This window comes from Melospiza georgiana, chromosome 2 (genome assembly GCF_028018845.1).
Source record: "Melospiza georgiana isolate bMelGeo1 chromosome 2, bMelGeo1.pri, whole genome shotgun sequence".
NCBI classification, from domain to species: domain Eukaryota; kingdom Metazoa; phylum Chordata; class Aves; order Passeriformes; family Passerellidae; genus Melospiza; species Melospiza georgiana.
This window is the reverse complement of record NC_080431.1, coordinates 116,156,690-116,174,837: the sequence shown is the minus strand read 5'-3', so window position 1 is coordinate 116,174,837 and position 18,148 is coordinate 116,156,690.

The window sequence follows — 18,148 nt, the reverse complement described above, 5'->3', positions numbered from 1 at the left end:
TGGTTTCAGTTCTCTGCTCTGTTTTTTTGTGCTGTGTTTTCATTTTGTTTTGGGTTGAGGGATGGTGTTGTTGTTTTTTGGTTGGTTTGTTTGGTTTCGTGTTTTGTTTTGGTTTTCTTTCCAGGAGAGGTTGACAGCAGCATAGGAAATGTAGCTTCTTCTCCAAAACACAGATTTTACACTGTCAGGTTCTTCTTCCAAAGTCTATCCAAAGAATAGACCTTTTGGCCTGTCCCCATCTCATTGCAGGTCTCAGTAAAAATAAAACATATTTTTAATAGGTATGTTTTAGCCAAAAGCAATATACACTTCAACCTTGTACTTCTCAGATAAATCCTATGTGGTTGTGCTTTTTATCTCTTAGGAATTCCTAGCTCATAGGAATTCCGTGGCAGTGTTTTGTGGGAGGCTGCTCTTGGCCACCCAACCAGGACAATGACCCTGAGAAATGATTCTTGAAGGCACCAAGGGACATCTCCAAACCAGCTGCCCTTGTCCCTGTGGGGGAACTCAGCTTGCCAGGTGCTCACTGGAACACCACACAGCTGGGCCCAGCAGCCCCAGGAGGTTCCCCAAACACCTGGACCACAACTCCTCGGTGCAGGGGCTCGGGGGCAGCTGGCAGAGGCGCCCTCTGGGATCTGGTGCTCGTTCCCAGAGGGGCTCTCGTGGCTGCTGGGGGATTGTCTGGGCCACAGCGACCGAGTTTCAGATCTCTGCTGCTCTGCCCGTGCCCGGCTGGCTCCGAGATGGGCCAGGCACAGCTGAGCCTGCCTGGAAAAGCAGCAGCTTTTATCCATGTGGCCATGGCAAAGCTGCTGTGCCAAAGGGATCCTTTCACCCCGTGTGCAAGAAGCCAATCCCCACACAGAGTTCAGCTATTTCCTTTATTTACAGTTCTGCACAGGAGGAGCTGCTGGGTGGCAAATCCACAGAGGCAGCACAGCACAGTAACTATCAAAACTTTTCTCTATTTATACATTTTAGTGAACAAAGGCATTCATGCTCATTGTCTACCAGTTACATGGTTCTCTTATTATTTTTTATTATTATTTTTATATTTTATAGTATCATATTTAAATATTTAGATATTACATTAATATTATATGTAATCTACAATGTTCTATATCATATATTACACAATAGATTATCTTTAAATATTTAAAATATTTTTTATTTTTAGAGATTTATTATTTATGGACATTATAAAGATTAAATAATATGCTATATTTACATTTGTATTTTAAAATACTAATCTGTTTTTCTATTTATTATTTTCTATTTATTATTTATAATTAAATATTAAGTTAATATTTTCTCTTATTATTAACTGATATAAATTTGCAATAATTTACTGATGCCTTAATATTAATGTATTAATATTTTTCTATTGGCTAGAAGATTGCCCCACTTTTTATGCTAACTAGTCTTTCTCTGTGCTCAGTCTGTCTCTTCTGTTTTCTCGCTGGGTTTCTGGGGTCACTGGGCCAGGAGTGGGTGGTTGCTGTCTCCCTGTGCCAGAAGTACCTTTTACCCAGCTGGAGAATTTCAGCACAGTTGCTGAGTTGGCTTTATGAGTTTTGTCCTTATCTGGGAAGTTGTGCCAAATGTCCTTGTGGCTGTCACTCTGCATCCTTGGTGTCCCCTCTGAGCGGGAGCTCCTTCTCCCCGGGCTTTGTGCCCCTGCCCTTGATCTGACATGGCTGGTGCCTCTCAAGCCCTAAGCATCAGCCAGGCCATTTTCCCGACGAGGAGCGATGTCCCTGAGCCCTGGAACATGACAGGCAGCCCGTGTGGCACTGGGCAGGCTCTGGGCCTGCGGGGCCGGGCCTGGCGCTGGCAGCGGGCACTGATTGTCCGGCTGTGCCCTCAGGCAGGGCCAGCAGAGCAGCACCTGCAGCGCCCGCCTGAGGCGGGATGGGCGTTTCTTGGGGGGAGCCGGCTGCTCCCTGAGGGCCTGGGCTCCCTGGGCAGCTGAGCTGGGCAGGCACCGGGCTCTCTGTCCCTGCCTCCTGCTCCTCGGGAGAAGCCGCCGTGCTCTGAGGAGGCCCTGGGCTGCCAGGTGGGGAGGCGAGGCCCAGAGCGGCATTTGGGACATGGCTCGGCTGCCGCGCGCTCAACCCAGGCCTCGAGGGACAGGCACTGGGAGCCCATTTTCTCCAAAAACTCCCAGTCTTTGCTCCACATTTTCTTCTTCACTCAGCTCAAAGAAACCCAGTTTGTGCCATGTCTTTCTCCCACAGCAAGGGCTTGATCCCATCGCTGCGGACACTCACATGTTCTCAGTTGCCTGAGCAAGCTCTTTGTCACCATCATTGTCCCAACTGGACTGCACACAGGCTCTGCTACCATTGCCTTGGGACAACTCTTGGCCAGCAGAGTCTTCCTCTTTGGAAAGCTCTTGACCAACAGAGTCCTCCCAGTCAGATTCTTCTGGGGAGCTTCTGACAGCTCCTTGGGACAGGCCCTGCTCCTTGCATTCTTCCCCATGGAAAATTCTTGGTAGCTGAGGGCTTCTCCCTGGGACAGCTGCTGCTCTCCTCATCCCAGCTGGAGAGCTCTCCACAGCTACTGACATCTCCTTGGGAGAGCTCTCACTCAAGAGACTCTTCCCAGTCTGAGATCTCTTGGTAGCTCCTAACATCTCCCCATTGAAAAAGCTCATGATCCATGTCAGATTCCTGCTCTTCCTCCACACTGACAAAGCCCCCTCCTCCTCAGTCCCTGACAGGGGCAGGACTGAGCCATGCACTGCCCTCACCAAGTGCCCGCTGAGGGCCTGGTGTTCAGCCAGTTGGGCAAGGGGCTGGGGGGCTGGGAATTGGGGTTCACTTTGTCCTCTTCCATCTCTGCTGTGGTCTAGTGAACAGGGATCCTGGGAGCTGCTTCCTCCTGAGGGCGGCTCTCCTGGGACTGGGAACCCCAGGGCACACCAAGCACCTGTGTCACCAAGGGCCACCCCCAGCACCCCTTCAACAGCCACTGGAACTGGCATGGAGCAACCCCAGCCTTGGGCACTTGTAGCCCCTGACGTGCCCAGGCCCCTGTGAGTCTTTGGACAGGTCCCACATGACAGCCCCAGCCCCATCCTGCAGAACTCTGGCTCTGGAGGCTCCTCAGGGCACAGCCACTGGCCAGATGGACACAGCCAGGGAGTTGTGGGCAGTGGCTCCATGTCCAGCTGCAGGCTGGGATGAGGGGTGTCCTGCCTGGGTGCAGGACTTGGCACTTTGTTGTGCAAAACTTTGCCATGTTTCTGTCAGCCCATTTCTCCAGCCCTGTCCACATCCCTCAGGATGGCAGCACAGCCCTCTGGTGTGTCAGCCACACCTCCCAGTTCAGCTTTGTGTCACCATTAAACTCACTGAAAGCATGCTCTGCCCCACCATCCAGAACGGGCAGAATAGGATGAGAAGATTGCTGCCAACGATGGGGGACTTTCCTTAGGGAGAGTGGGGCAGGGAAGGCATTTTGGGGTGACAGAGACACATTCGGATGACGAGGTCCCAAAGCCACATGGGCTCCCAGAGCAGACAGCAAAGGCTTCTTTGCTGGACATTCTCAAGCACATTCCCAGCTCAAAGCAGAGGCAAGAAGAGGGAAGAGAGGAGCTGACAGAATCCCGGAATGCTGGCAGATGGAAGGGACCCTGAGCAGGTGTTACAAACCCATGAGGGAGAGAGGCCTCTGCCCAAATGCAGGTGCAAAGGAGGCCATATGAGAACAACATACGGATTTTATTTAACGTGGATTTTATTTACCAAGAAAGGGGAGGTAGAGAGATAGAAATAGGAAAGAGGTCTCAGAAACAGAGCATCAGTTGGAACTAGATGATCTTTAAGGCCCTTCCACCTAGCAACCATTAAATCTTGATCTAGACACAGGAGGCCAAATACTCACTGCATCAACAGGACTATTTTTTCCAATGAGCTACAAAAATAAATCAGAACAGTAAATCAGTCCTCCGTCACTGTGCTGCAGGAGCTGATGTGTTAAAAGCAAAATCCCCTTTCACAGATGAATGAAAAACAAATATTCACCTGCCCTTCACAGGTCATTGCTGTGTGCCTTATCATGAGTCTGCCTTTTATCTTCTTAAGACACACCCCATGGTTGCAGTTGTCCAATATTAAATATCAGGGAATCTCACTTTTATTGTGGTCCTTGCTTTCTCCTGACATGGAGGATTTCCTGATCAAGCTTTTAATTTCCTTCACTTACAACTCCTCCAATAGATGTGCATGTGCAAGTACCTTATAGTCAGACCTGGTTTAGGAACTGGTTGCTCAGTCTGACAGACAGGATTGGGGGACACAGCTACAGCTCCTGCACAAATAAACAACTGGTGATTGTTAGTGGTATGGAAAATGTCTGGAGCACAGGGTCTGCCAGAACTCCCTGCATCCCTGCTCACTTTGACTACAGCACTGGCCTGACTGAGCAGCTCAGCCAACAATCAGTAACTGATTTAGAGTAATCTGTCCTTTACTGAGTCCCACTTCTCATTGGATGAACTGTGAGGGCTTTTTTGTGTCATTTCAGGGAATGGGCCAGGATCACAGAAAGTTCATGGTTCCCTGTCACACACCCCATGTCTGTGTAGAACTCTGGCTGATGGCAGCTGAGAACCCCCTGCAGAGGAGGGGCTGAGGGATGGTCAGACTTCGATGCTTCAATAACCTTGTTCTGGGAGAGGACTTCCCTAATTACAATGGGGAACTTCAACAAAGTGAATTTCCCAGCTCTCCCCTTCTGGATTATGTAACATTCCCATCAGATAGGACCCCATCCAGTGGTGCACTCCTCTGATCCCTTGCCTAACAATCCCACAATCCCACAGACCAAAAAAAGGACATTTTATTTTGCTGTTGTTATCTTAAAACTTTCATAGCACTATACTAAAACTGAGGGCTCATGAGTTACCTAAAATATAGTTTCCCACAGTTTTTACTGCAGGGCACCTCAGCAGGAATGCAACACTTATCTATCTGGGCTAGCCCTAAGTCCATTAGGGATGCAATAAAACTAAGGAAAGGAAGGCTTCCTCTTCCTGCTCAGCAGAGCATAAATACTCCTTGTTTGTGGATATGTCACTACAACCATAATTTTCTAATGATGCTGATACTGATGTCTGATATCCCAGGAATTTCCCACAGAAGAATTTGCATTTAGAGTTTTACAAGTTTTTTTCACATAAATGTAATTTAGCCAGAAAACATCAGTGAAACATCCATGTGATCAGTCAGGGATCACTGTTGTTCCTTGGAAAAAGATTGTTTCTGAAGTTCTTGAACATTTATAAGGCACAACTGGTGCAATTCAGATGTGGCCCTGCAAATTCCATGATGCTGTTATCCCATGTTTATTCCCAAGATGACATGGCTTGCTTGTGGACTTGGCAGCTCAATCCCAGGTTTCCCATAGCAGTCTCAGGCATCTGGATCTTTAAAACAGTTTATTTCCCTGGCTGGTGCCACAGGTGCCTGTGACTTTTGAGGGGCAAAGGGTCAGTGCTGGGTCTTGCCTGGGGCTCCCACCCCCCAGAGCTCAACCTGCAGCTCCTGCAGCTGCACCCTGAGTGCCTGCACTGATTGTATGACTCAATTCCATGCTGTGGGGAAGCATTTTCCTTCTCTCACAGTCCATGCTTGGTGTCTGCACCTCTGTTTGTGTTTTGCTGCAGTGAAGTGAATGTGTCAGTGAGATACTGATGTATTTCACAGCCAAGAGTGAGCATTAATTAAATCTATAACCTGTTTTCTGGTATGGCATAGGAGGGATAATTCAAATTGTAAGTGCTTAGCAATGGTAATTCCGGACCAAAGAATGATCTGGCATGGAGGATATGAGGACAGGAAAGGGTTACCCTGGCTGGAGGTGGGGATGCCAGAGCCAGTGCTGCTCCCTGTGAGGGAGTGAGGTTCCACTGGCTGATGAGATAAAAAATGCTGCAGCATTTTAGTGGTAGGGGTGCAATGGGAGCACTCGGGGCCCACCTTTGGGCAGCAGATCTGGTGCTGGGGGCTGGACCATGGGGATGAGGTGCCCCAGGCCAGTGCTCACACAATGGATACCAGGGCAAATGTAAAGAATCAGCCCATGCCACATCTTTGCACTGTCCTTGTAAAACCACTTATGGCAGCAGGACTCTGCTCTGGATGTTGTTCATTAAATCTCTTTGCTTTTAAGCACAAACATGTGCTTAATTCACCTTGAGGGATACAAAAATCCCCCACCACTGTTCTGTCAGATCCTTTGCAACCACTTAATTTCCTGTTGACAGTAGTAATATACATGAATTGAGGAACTCATCTCTGTAATTTTTAATGTAACAAGATTGAAGAGGCAGACAGGAGGAAGGTCATGCAAAGCCAGTTGCACCTGAGCAGTTCATGGACAAACACACTGCATGTGTGCTTTAGGTTTCAGACTCTCCCTGTCCCACCCAAACTGTAATATTTTAATGCTAAACAGCTGTGAGGAACTGCATTTATTTGCCTTATCTGTAACAGATAACATTTATTTGCCTTATCTGTAACGGATAACACTGTCCTATTTCATTATCAGAAACTAAGGAAGTAGAAAAATATTTAGAGAAAAATATCACTAATTGTAAATGTCCCAATGGCAACTGTTTAAATACCATAATCATAATGATCATTAACAGATTTCAGTACCCCTTGAACAAATAGATTTAATATTCTAGATATTAAGGTTTTAATTCTTGTTATGAAGATTGAAGAAATGGTCCCTGTCTTAAAGGGGGATATTTTTCTTCTTATTTTTTTCCTCTTCCCCTTTTTTGATAGCTTCTGCTCTTTGGGGTTATTTAATTTTGGGAATCTTGTTGTGTGGAGTTTGCTTTGGAGAAGTGTCCAATCCATTGCACAGTTAAAACTCTTCTTTCTTTTTTGAGACATCAGTTTTTGCTTCTTATTACCTTGAAATTCAGAGACAGAAAAATACTTCACCTTATCAGCTGTTGATGGGTTAGGCTCTTTATTGCTTGTCAACAAATCTTCACTCCTTTATTCAGTGAAGTTTCTACGATCCCTCTACAATAGGAAATTTCATCATTTTATAAAGAGATAAGAAAATGCAAGATGAAACTGAAAACAAACTCAGGAGTATGGACAACAACAGAGGGAGTTCAGATGTCATTTCCTGGACTGACTTCAGACTGCCTTACTTCAGACACTCTTTTTAAGCTACTTCTGGGCCAAGTGTGGAGATTTTCATCCTGTAAAAGATAAAAACCCTAGGTCAAGATTCAGTGTCCAGACAGGCAAAATGGCTTTGGCAAACACACCAGGACAGACAGTTTGTGAACAGAGCCAAGAGTTACAGCATTTTCAGGTGAACAACATTGCTCTGGCTGATGAATCCAGCTCTGGCCAAAAGTAACCAGTCTGGGAATTCATATGAGAATAGCTACAGAACTCTCCATAAATATTTATGAGAAATAAGGAAATATTTTGTATAAAGCAGAAAGCAAACATAAATCTCCATGTTTAAAAGTTGAAGCCAAGTTTCTACCTCATTAGATTTTTATATTTACTAAACACTCTGAAAAAGCATCAGCTGAAACCACAGTCTCTTCCATGCCTCTCAAGCAGAACATCTGAATTTCACTTTGCTTTACCCACTTCCACAATCACTTCTGATGACCACAAAATTTGCAGTAAAGGAGCCCAAGAAAATCCACGTGTTCCCCTAACAATCCTGTTCCTATGGATTAAACCACTGCTCAACACTCAAATGCAGGAAACACTTGTGTCCACCAGGGAAGCCACTGCAGTCCTCACACACCAACCTTGGGGGTGACAGCTGGCTCTGGTCCCTTTCCTTCCTGCAGATTCCCTCTGGTGATCAGGGGTCAGAGTCTCCAGGATGGTGAGCTCCATGTGCCTGGCTCCAGCATGGGGTGGGCACTTCCAGGTAGGGGGAACTGTGCAAGGATTACAGAGGGGAAGAAGGAAGGGGGGCAGAAATGAGGTGGAAGTGGCGGAAGGAAGTGGCGGAAGGAAGTGGCGGAAGGAAGTGGCGGAAGGAAGTGGCGGAAGGAAGTGGCGGAAGTGGCGGAAGTGGCAGAAGGAAGGAAGGAAGGAAGGAAGGAAGGAAGGAAGGAAGGAAGGAAGGAAGGAAGGAAGGAAGGAAGGAAGGAAGGAAGGAAGGAAGGAAGGAAGGAAGGAAGGAAGGAAGGAAGGAAGTGGCGGAAGGAAGGAAGTGGCGGAAGGAAGTGGCGGAAGGAAGTGGCGGAAGGAAGGAAGTGGCGGAAGGAAGTGGCGGAAGGAAGTGGCGGAAGGAAGGAAGGAAGTGGCGGAAGGAAGGAAGTGGCGGAAGTGGCGGAAGTGGCGGAAGTGGCGGAAGTGGCGGAAGGAAGGAAGGAAGGAAGGAAGGAAGGAAGGAAGGAAGGAAGGAAGGAAGGAAGGAAGGAAGGAAGGATCACTGTAGTAAAAACAGAAGGTATGCTGTCTGTCCTGCACAGTCTGAACCACCCCCTCTGCCCAGAAAACTTGAAGTCCAACAAATCACAGAATCACAGAATCAATTAGATTGGAAAAGACCTCCAAGATCGAGTCCAACCTTTGACCACACACCACAGTGTCAACCTAACCATGGCACTGAGTGCCACATGCAGTTATTTCTTGAACACCACCATCACCTCCTTTCAATGCTTAACAACCCTTTCAGTGAAGAAATTCTTTGGGGTGTTCAACCTGAACCTCCCCTGTCTGCCCTGTGCAGTCTGAACCACCTCTCTGCCCAGAAAGCTTCATGCATAACAAATGTGCAGGACAGCTGGAAGGAGGGAAAGCCCCCAGGCAGTGAGTAGACAACAGGAACTGCAGGTCTCTGCACACAGGTGAAGAGGACACAACCCACTAGGCAAGGGTAGGAAGGACCTGAGACTTCAGAAAACCCATAGGAAACCCATTATTTGGATAGTGGGGTTACCCTGGTATTAGTGATGTCAGCAGCTCCTACGGCTTCAAGTAATTTGGATCTCTCAAATTTCAGGTGTTTTTGTACTGGAAAGAGATTCCCCTTTATAACAATATCCAATATAAGGCAATCAGGCCTCACCAAACCACACACAGACAAATTGCCCTCTTGGCTCCCTCTCTGTGACTGACAGGAAGCCACAAAGTGATGGCCACTCACATGAACATGGACTGGTTTCGTCCCACTCTTCACGCTCTTCAGGACTGCTCCTCTCATTGTAAGGATGAAACCTGCATGTCAAACACTGTGACCCCAACTTCAGCCAAGTCAAACAGCAGACAAATATACCTGGGACATTTGCAGGAAGAGATGGAAGTGTTCATACACAGCAAATCACACAATTCCCTATAGCTCATCCCTTACTAGAGAAGAATGAGGCTCAGGAACTGAAGAGAATGGGTCTGGTTTGTGTCTGTCTCTCCGCTTTGAACCATGGAGAGCATTCTACCAACTTCTGTATTTTTCAGACCCTTTCATGCACCCCCCCCCCTCAAGAATGCACCTTCCCCCAGTTATATTTTCTCTCTGACCTTTCCATTCTTCTATTTATTTTAAAGCCTTTCAAATCACCACCCACTCCTTCCCACCTCATGGGCTGCTTTTTGTCTCCACCAGCTTGTGCTGAAGCATCTTTGCACTGGAACTGCAAAGCTCCTCCAGGCAGCAACTCACTCATCTATCACCCCCATAGTGGGATGGGGAGGAGAATCACAAAAAAAACCTCTGGGCTGGGATCAGAACAGCTGAATAATTGGAATAAGTAAAATATTATTATATTAATTACTAATTTATTTTCTTTTTAAATTCAGCCCAATTGATGCACAGTACAGTTGCTCACCACCCGTTGATTGATGCCCAGCCTGTCCCTGATCAGCAGTAGGACCCCTCTGGCTAACTGTACCCATTTAAACCCTGAGCATGGCATTCCCTGGTGTGGAATATCCCTTTGGCCATTCCAGCTCTGCTCCCTCCTGGATTTTTGTGCTTCTCCTCACCAGCAGAGCACAGGAAACTGAAATGTCCTTGACTGAGGGTAAACAGTAGTTAGCAAGAACAAAACATCTGTGTAGTATCAACACTATTCTCCAAAACACAGCTCTGCACCAGCTACCAAAAGGAAAATCAGCTCTGTCCCAGGCACAGCCAGGACACTGGGGAGAGGATGGGGCTGGAGCAGTCCCCCAGCACCTCTGGCTGAGGGGGGTGGCACTGGGCTCTGTGCAGAGATGCACAATGGGGGAATAAGAGACATTGGGTAGGAACTGAAGCATGGGGGGTGCATCCAACCAGACATGAAGAAGGAAAAAAAAAAAAGTCATTAGTCAATCATTTGAAAGAATTTCATTCTGTGGAATTTCCATACCTGAGGGTTTACAAGACTCACTGGGATAAAGCCCAAGACAGCACAGTCTGAATCACTTTGATTTATAATGTTTGACTAGACAACATCCAGTATAATATCTGAATAATTTTATGATTAAGGATTTTCCCTGGTGGTATAAGTCACAGAATGATCTTGCCAACTTTTCCTAGTGGTTTATGTCACAGAATGATCTGCCAACTAGTGCATTTACACTGTATTTTGATTTCTTTTTAAATTATAATGTGAAATGGCTTTGACAAATGCTTGGTCATTCATATTTTGCATCATGCCCCATTCTTCTCTTCATTAAAATTATTTCAGAACATACTCGGTCCTCTCAGATTTGAATTAAATTCTGCTTAGTTTATTTTAAATTTGTCTGTTGTGTTAATCTGTAGAACTGTATACCAGTGAAAGAAGCTGTTATAAATGACTACATAAATATGAAAACTCTTTTCAATGCCTTACACTAAAAAATTTCCCACTAAGGGGTAAAGTTTTTATTTTGTAGTTTCAGGAGAAAATAGGAGAACTGAACTCTTGACATGTGGAGAAAGGAGAACCCTGATTTCACTGTTCACAGCAAGTGATGCTGCTCAGAGTCCTCCTTTTTTTGCTACATAGTCCTGTGATTAAACAAAACCAAACTGATCATGTTAACAAAGGCACTGCTGAAAATTCATAAGCTAATCATTAGTATTGATGTGCATCTCCCAAATAAATCAATTATGGTTTAACATGTCTCAGTAATTGCAGCAGCTATAGAAAACAAAGAATAGAAGGCAGAAATTTAAGATAATACATCAACAGAAACCAGACATTTCTCATGGATAGCAGAGCCAGACATTCAGTAATAACTCACTGCAAGGGTCTGCTAAGTAAAGTTACAATTCTGATTGTTGGGGTAATAGGAAAATGAGTTTCACAGCCATTCTTACAACCCACGGAATGCACAGCTGGAGACACTGAATTAACTCATGAGCTTCTGTATGCCAGGATGTCTTGGGTTGGAAAAGCAAGATGTGCCTGGGGGTGGCTATTGCCATCTGTCAGAGCTGGGGCAGTTCTCTGCTGTTCCTGGGGCAGTTTTCTTTATCTCTTCCACAACCAATCTTCTCTCCAGAAAATATCTTCTATCTATCTTAATGGGCCACTGAGTGTCCCTGCAGGGCTGAGCCAATGCCAGCATCCCATGGGGAGATGCTCCGCCCAGGGGAGGAGCCAAGCATTCCTGCCTGGATCCAATCTGAGGTGCTGGCACAGCACAGCAGCCTTTGCCCCCTGCATTGCCAGAGGAGCAGCTTTCTGCTGCCCTGCATGGCCAGAGGGAGCCCAGGCCCATCTGCAGCAGCCCTGGAGCTGCAGAGGAAAACTCCCCCCTTGTGCAGGATCCCTGCTGCAGCAGAGCCACAGCTGGCACTGCAGGAGGGCTGAGCCCCCCTAGGATGGGGCTGGGACACCCCCTGACACACAGGGGACAGGGCATGGCCTGACTCTGGCAGTGCTGTTTTGTATCACTGCATTTTTATTTTATTTTTATTTTTCCCTAATAAAGAACTGTTATTCCTACTCCCATATCTTTGCCCGAGAGCCCCTTAATTTCAAAATTATAATAATAATTTGGAGGGAAGTCATTTACATTTTCCATTTCAAGGGAGGGTCCTGCCTTCCTTAGCAGACACCAAAGCAGAATTGTGCCCAATGTCAAGGCAGACGCTTGGTCTTTTCAAACCAAGACACAGGATGTGCAGTCTGAAAGTTAAATTCTTGAAATCCTTTTTCAGAAACCTCTATGTATCTCACAATAAAAGGCATGGAAGGCTTGGATCTGTTTAATAATGAACCAGAGCTCAGAGGAACCTGAGAATGACATCCTGAATGCTGCTTGGAGAGGGTCACTCTGAATCAGACACCTCGTTCTCAGCAGTACAGGCTGATACAGGATTTAAGAGCAATAAAACAAATTATCATGGACCTTGGATTTAGAGATGTTTTCTTTTGCATTCTGGAGGATGAGCAGAGCCAGACCATCTTAGCATTCAGGTGGGGAAATCCAACAGGAGGAAAGGTGCTGCTATTCCTGCCAGAACTTTGATGGTGGGACACTCTTTTTAGGAGGTCACAACAGCTCACAGGGATTTTCACTAAGTTACTTCACCCGTTCTCTTAATGCTAACCCTATTATGCTTTGTCTTAATTGCAGCACTGAATATTTGCATTTTAAAAATCGTGAAGCAATTGACTTGCCAGTCATCCCTGTGATTAATTTCGGGAAATGTGTCATGTTCATAAAAAGTGAGGCTTTTGAGTGCTGTTGTGGCTTCATAACCTCAACTGGAGGAAATGATTGAACAACTCCCTAAAAGATAAATTATGTTTAATGTGTCTCAGTAATTGCAGGAGCTGTAGAAAAAAGAAAGAATAGAAGAAACTTGAGATAATGTATCAACTGCAGCCAGGCATAAATTACTGCTGAACCAACAAAGCAAGGACACTTGGTGAATAAACTAAGACAATGCCAGATAGCAAGGAGCAAAGCAGGGCCAGCTGATCAAATCAGGAATGGGTAATTTTGGCAAAGGGAGATCACAACCACTGACTCACTGCCCACCAACCCAAAAACTCACTGATTTAAAAGAAGAGAAAGACTGAGCATGAGGACTAATTAGCAAAATAAGTGAGGGAATCATTTAATCAATAGAAGATAGAATACTAGTTAATAAGAGAACTCTGTGACTGGAAGCCAGTGAACATTAATGTCTTTGTTGGTGTATAAATAGTGACAAGTTTTGATAGTCACTAGGCTGGCTTTTTGGATTTGCCATCCAGCATCTCTTTCTGTGCACAACTGCAAATAAACCAAATACCTCAACTCTGTGTGAGGATCAGCCTCTTGCACACAGGGTGAAAAAAGCCATTTTGGGATAAGAGTATGACTTAGAATCTCCTTCAGATTGATCTCCTGTATGGTTAAGTGCAAGGATGGGGATGGTGAACGAGGCCAGGAGAGCTTAGAGCTGCAGTGTCCTGTTGCAGCCTGTGCCCAGTGTCCTGCCACCCACAGCCAGAGCTTGGGAACAAGTCCTGTGAGTCACTGCCAGGTGAGGAGTGAGGAGAAAGGGCTGGGTCCAGAGAAGTGTGAGTGCTGTGCAGTCAGACCCAGGGACCTGAGTAAGGCAGTTGGAAAGCCACCAGAACAGCCAGGAATTGAGAACAGCTGATCAGTCGAGGCAATGGGCAAAACCAGAAGGAGTGAGAAGCAAGGGGGGTTTCTGCACCCAGCTTGCAAAGCCCCTGACTGAACAAAGTATACTGATGTTGCTTGACAGTTTAGAGCCTATTAACAACAGAAAAAAAAAAAACCAAAAAAACAAAAAAAAAACCAAAAAAAAAAAAAAAAAAAAAAAACAAAAAAAACCCACCAAACCTAAAACACACACAAAAAAAATGAGAGCAGGAGAGCAAAGACAGCAGAAGAGGAAGCACCCTGACCTTGTGATGTTGAGAAAAGACCACAAGGTCATGAGAAACAACTTGGACTGTCCTGAAGCAGTGCATAACAGAGACAAATCACACTGTGTGTCACTTTGCTGTCTTGTCACCCACACCCAACAACCTCAGCCTCTAGCAGCCAAGGCACAGCCCCAGGTGAGCTGTGGTGTGGTTTGCCACCCTGGCTGGGATGGAAAGTCTCACTGGGAGGTGGGAAAAAAATACTCCTTCTCCTGTGGAGGGGGCCCTCACCCACTTGCTTTTTGCATGGAGGGATGAGGAAGCTGAAAGGGTCCCCGGGATGGCACAGGACCAGCATCCCCAGCAGGCAACACCTGTGGGAGTGGGGCACAGCAGCTTGAGCCAGCAGGTTCTGCCCCCGGTGTGAGTGAACTGACTCACTGAGATGCCTTTTTGTGGGGGAGGAAAGGCACGTTGTTGCTCAAATATTTTCAAGTACCTCTGCTGTTTGTCTCTGACATTCTATTAAGCAATGCAGCCAAGGAAGGAGGAGCTCAGCTGTGTTGTAAGGAGTTTCATTTCTGCTGTTCACTAAACATACAGAGAAATGAAAGTAAAAAACCCAACACATTGCATTATTATTTCCAGGGCTGTCACAAAGCTGTCTCAACAGCAGGGATTTCACATTTGCCTGACAGAGCCCCTCCAAGGCCTTTCATAGGGACAGTTTTGTCAAGAGTTGTATTTTGAGGTGACAGCTGTAACAGATTCAGAATTGCCTTTGATAAATGCATTTGCTGCATTAGTGCTAAATATCCTAAGGCTACTCAGTGATTAATTAACAATTCATAATTCACTAAAAGTTCTGCAATAATTGAGCTTAGCTTCACCTGGATATCATCTGCTGAATGCTGTACAGAGGTGTGGCTGCTCTTCTGAGAGGCTTTGGTGAGAAGAAGGCTGAGAGATTTTTACAAGGGCAGGTAGTAATAGGACAAGGGGGAATGGCTTTAAATTGAAAGAAAGTACCTTTAAATTAGATATTAGGAAAAAATTGTGCCCTGTGAGGGTGGTGAGGCCCTGGCACAGGGTGCCCAGAGCAGCTGTGGCTGCCCCTGCATCCCTGGAAGTGTCCACGGCCAGGTTGAACAGGGCTTGGAGCAGCCTGGGACAGTGGAAGGTGTCCCTGCCATGGCAGGGGGGTGGAACAAGGTCATCTTTACATTCTTCCAACCCAAACCATTCTAGGATTCTCTGGCTCTCTGAACTTCTGGCCGTGAGGTGCCCCGTGCAAAGTAAGCAAGTGGTGCCCACTCGTGGCAACTCTGTCTTTTGAAACAGCCTGGTCATTTCCACAAAAGCCAAATACTTCTCTTGTGAGAATTTAGTTTCATTTCTGCCCCTTGTTGTCACAATGGGAAGGTGGAGCCTGTAAGTAAAAAAGCATCTGAAGAAGTTTCAGAAAGTCAGTGCTTCTCCTTTCTACAGGACACTTAGGAGGGTAAGTTTCTCCCTTCCTTCTTCTAAAAAGAATAATGCAATTTTTTACTGTTATCTTTATTCCTTTTAATGTGACATGGCTGCATAAAGCATCTAAAGTAAATGTGATTAAATAGCGTTTCCAGGAGCAGGATCTTTTGCTTTCTGGGGTGGGGAATAAGAAAAAAAAGAAAATATACTAATATTATTTCGTCTTTAAAAGAAGACAACTGAGAGATGGTTTTTGGGTTTTTTTTAAGCCATTATTCTGCAAGATGATCTAGCCAGCACTATTTATGAGTAGGATCATAAGATTTTCATTGCTTCATTTTCTTTATGAGAAAACAGCTGGAGTTAATAACCATACAACATGGGAACTGTGAGGTTTACCCAAATATCCTGAAGTCAGAGGGTGGGTCAGCCAGAAATCCATGTGCTCCTCTGGCTGGACTGAGAGTGAGTAAATCCAGGAGCTGTGTGGGTTCAGCACTGCAGCTCTGCACCTTGGGTTCGAGAGGGGATTTTTTAGAAGGGGCTTTTCATCTTCCACAGATGCAAAGCCAAAGGGACATTACAGAAAAACAAAGGAGCTCCTCTTTGGCAGGTTGGTGTTTGTGCAAATGCCATGCTGTGCTGGGAGAGGTTTCCCTCACACGGGCAGGCAAATTCTGAAGGTAAATCTCAGTGAAATCAGTACTGTCCGGACAAAGGAGGCAGGGGCAGCTCTGGGGAGAGGAAATTTTTGGCAGCCTTTCAGCATCATGGCGTCATCCAGGTGTCATGTTTCACAAGTGCCTTCTGGCCCATTGTAGAAGGGCTCTTTACAATTGCAGCTTTTTTGTTTCCCTCTCCTCCTTTCTTCCATCCGATGTTGTCACAGCTCAGTACACAAAGAATTCACTGTGCCCGTGTGGCACAGGGAAGGGTCACAGAGCCCACCCACCCTTTCCTAGTCCAGGGGTGTAGCCTCAGAAATCCACACAGGTGTTTATTCTGGTGCTGACTGCAGGTATCTTTGTGCAGGGCTGTTGAGTGTGTGTGCACCCTGTGGCCTGCACCCCACCTCGATGTTTGTACAGGTTAACTAAAGGTATTTGGATTTCCTCATGCATCCTCAGCCCTCCCCACATCCCTTCCACCTCTGTGATGGCCATGGGGTTTGTCCTGAGTAAACACACCAGGTGGGTATTGCAGGATATCTGGATGTTTGCATAATTAGTTCATTCCAGAGATGGGGAACTGAGATGTTTGTGATTGACTTTGGTGCACATTGGCCACAAAAAGAACATAAAATGCTGCTGGAGGCTGGGCCAACAGGGCAAACTGGTGTCACGAAGCTGCAGGGAGTTTCTGGGTTGGTTTTCCCCCTTCTCCATCCCTTCTCTCCCCACCCCCACCAGGGGTGCTTACAAGGTAAGTCCAGCTCCTGTGCTTTTGGACAGGTGTTAAAATACCCAAGGTCCGCCTAAATACAGACATAAAATCCTAAAGTAGCTCCAGAGGTGCTTTGTTGCTTTGCAATGATGAATTCTGCAAGGCCAAACACTGGAAATCTGTACATTCCACCAAAACCTGCTGATTTTGTAACCCTTTAGACATGGACTGACCAAATCTGGGACTACAGTGGAGCAGCTTGCACCTAGACTGCTCTGAGAAGTTTTGGAAGCAAAGAGGTCTCACTTGTGACTCAGCAGAAGGACCATGACCTGATTATAATCCATTGTAATAGATGATAGAGTTGTTATTTTGATATTGCACTGGCAATGTTTACATGCTGTATTAGCAATCAATCTAATTTAAAATGCCCACACAGTCACTGAATCCAGTTTCTCATGCCTGGCCCACAACCTTCTCTCAACTGTTCTGCTGCAATGTGTGGGCTTTTTTTAAACTTATTTTACACATTGAAAGTATAAACTGCATTGTGTCTGGTCATACTATTTTGGCATCTGTTTAAATTAGAAAACCTGTAAACTTAGTTCAACAACAAAAAAAAAAATTAACAGAACAGGAAGTTATTTCAAGCAAAGATGTGGTTCTCCTAATTTGTTTTCTGAAGTGGTTGAGTTAAACAGATCTTGGTTTTGGCAGAGGGAAGCTAAAAAAATCTAGCTTTGAAAAAGGCTCTTGGATTTTTTTCCCTTAAATCACTTGCTCTGGAAATCACCTTCCCTGGATAATGTCACACCAAAAGCCATTAATTTCCTCAGCCACCCATAGAAAACAAAACTTTTCCATAAGGAAATGCTGAACAAGGAAATAAAAAGTCTCCTAGTCCTCCCTTCTCTAACATCATGTGAAGAAAAGTCTGGTTTTGGTGGAGGGTATAAGCTCTAGAGGAGGGGACCAAGATACAGAGCTTCAAAAACAGGTGTCAGACTTGCCCCTGACAAGGATTTCTTCCACAAAAGAGGTGAGATGGGCACTCAGCAGACTATGGATTGGAGCCAGCCCACAGCCAGGAAGAATTCACATTCCCTCCAATCCCACCCTGATACTGACTGAGCTTCTCCAAACACCTTTCAGCAAATTTTTCATCGAGGAGATTTTGCTTTTTGCAAAAACTGGTGTAACTTTTTTCCCCCCCCCCAAAAAAATATTGTTTTTCCTGTGGCAATTTTTTTTTTATACCAAAAAGAGAATTTAAGAGAGGTAAGGAGAAGTATTTCAAGTCTATCCTCTGGAGAGCAATTTTAGTGGTTTGAAAAGAGCTGTGGCACTTGGTACCTACCAAAGGTTTGGATCAGGAAATAAAAGTGGTGTTTGATTTGCTCTGCTCTGATCATTGTTGCCAGGTGGAGTCACTCACTTCCCCATGTTTGGTTTCAGAGGCTGCACCTCGGAGTG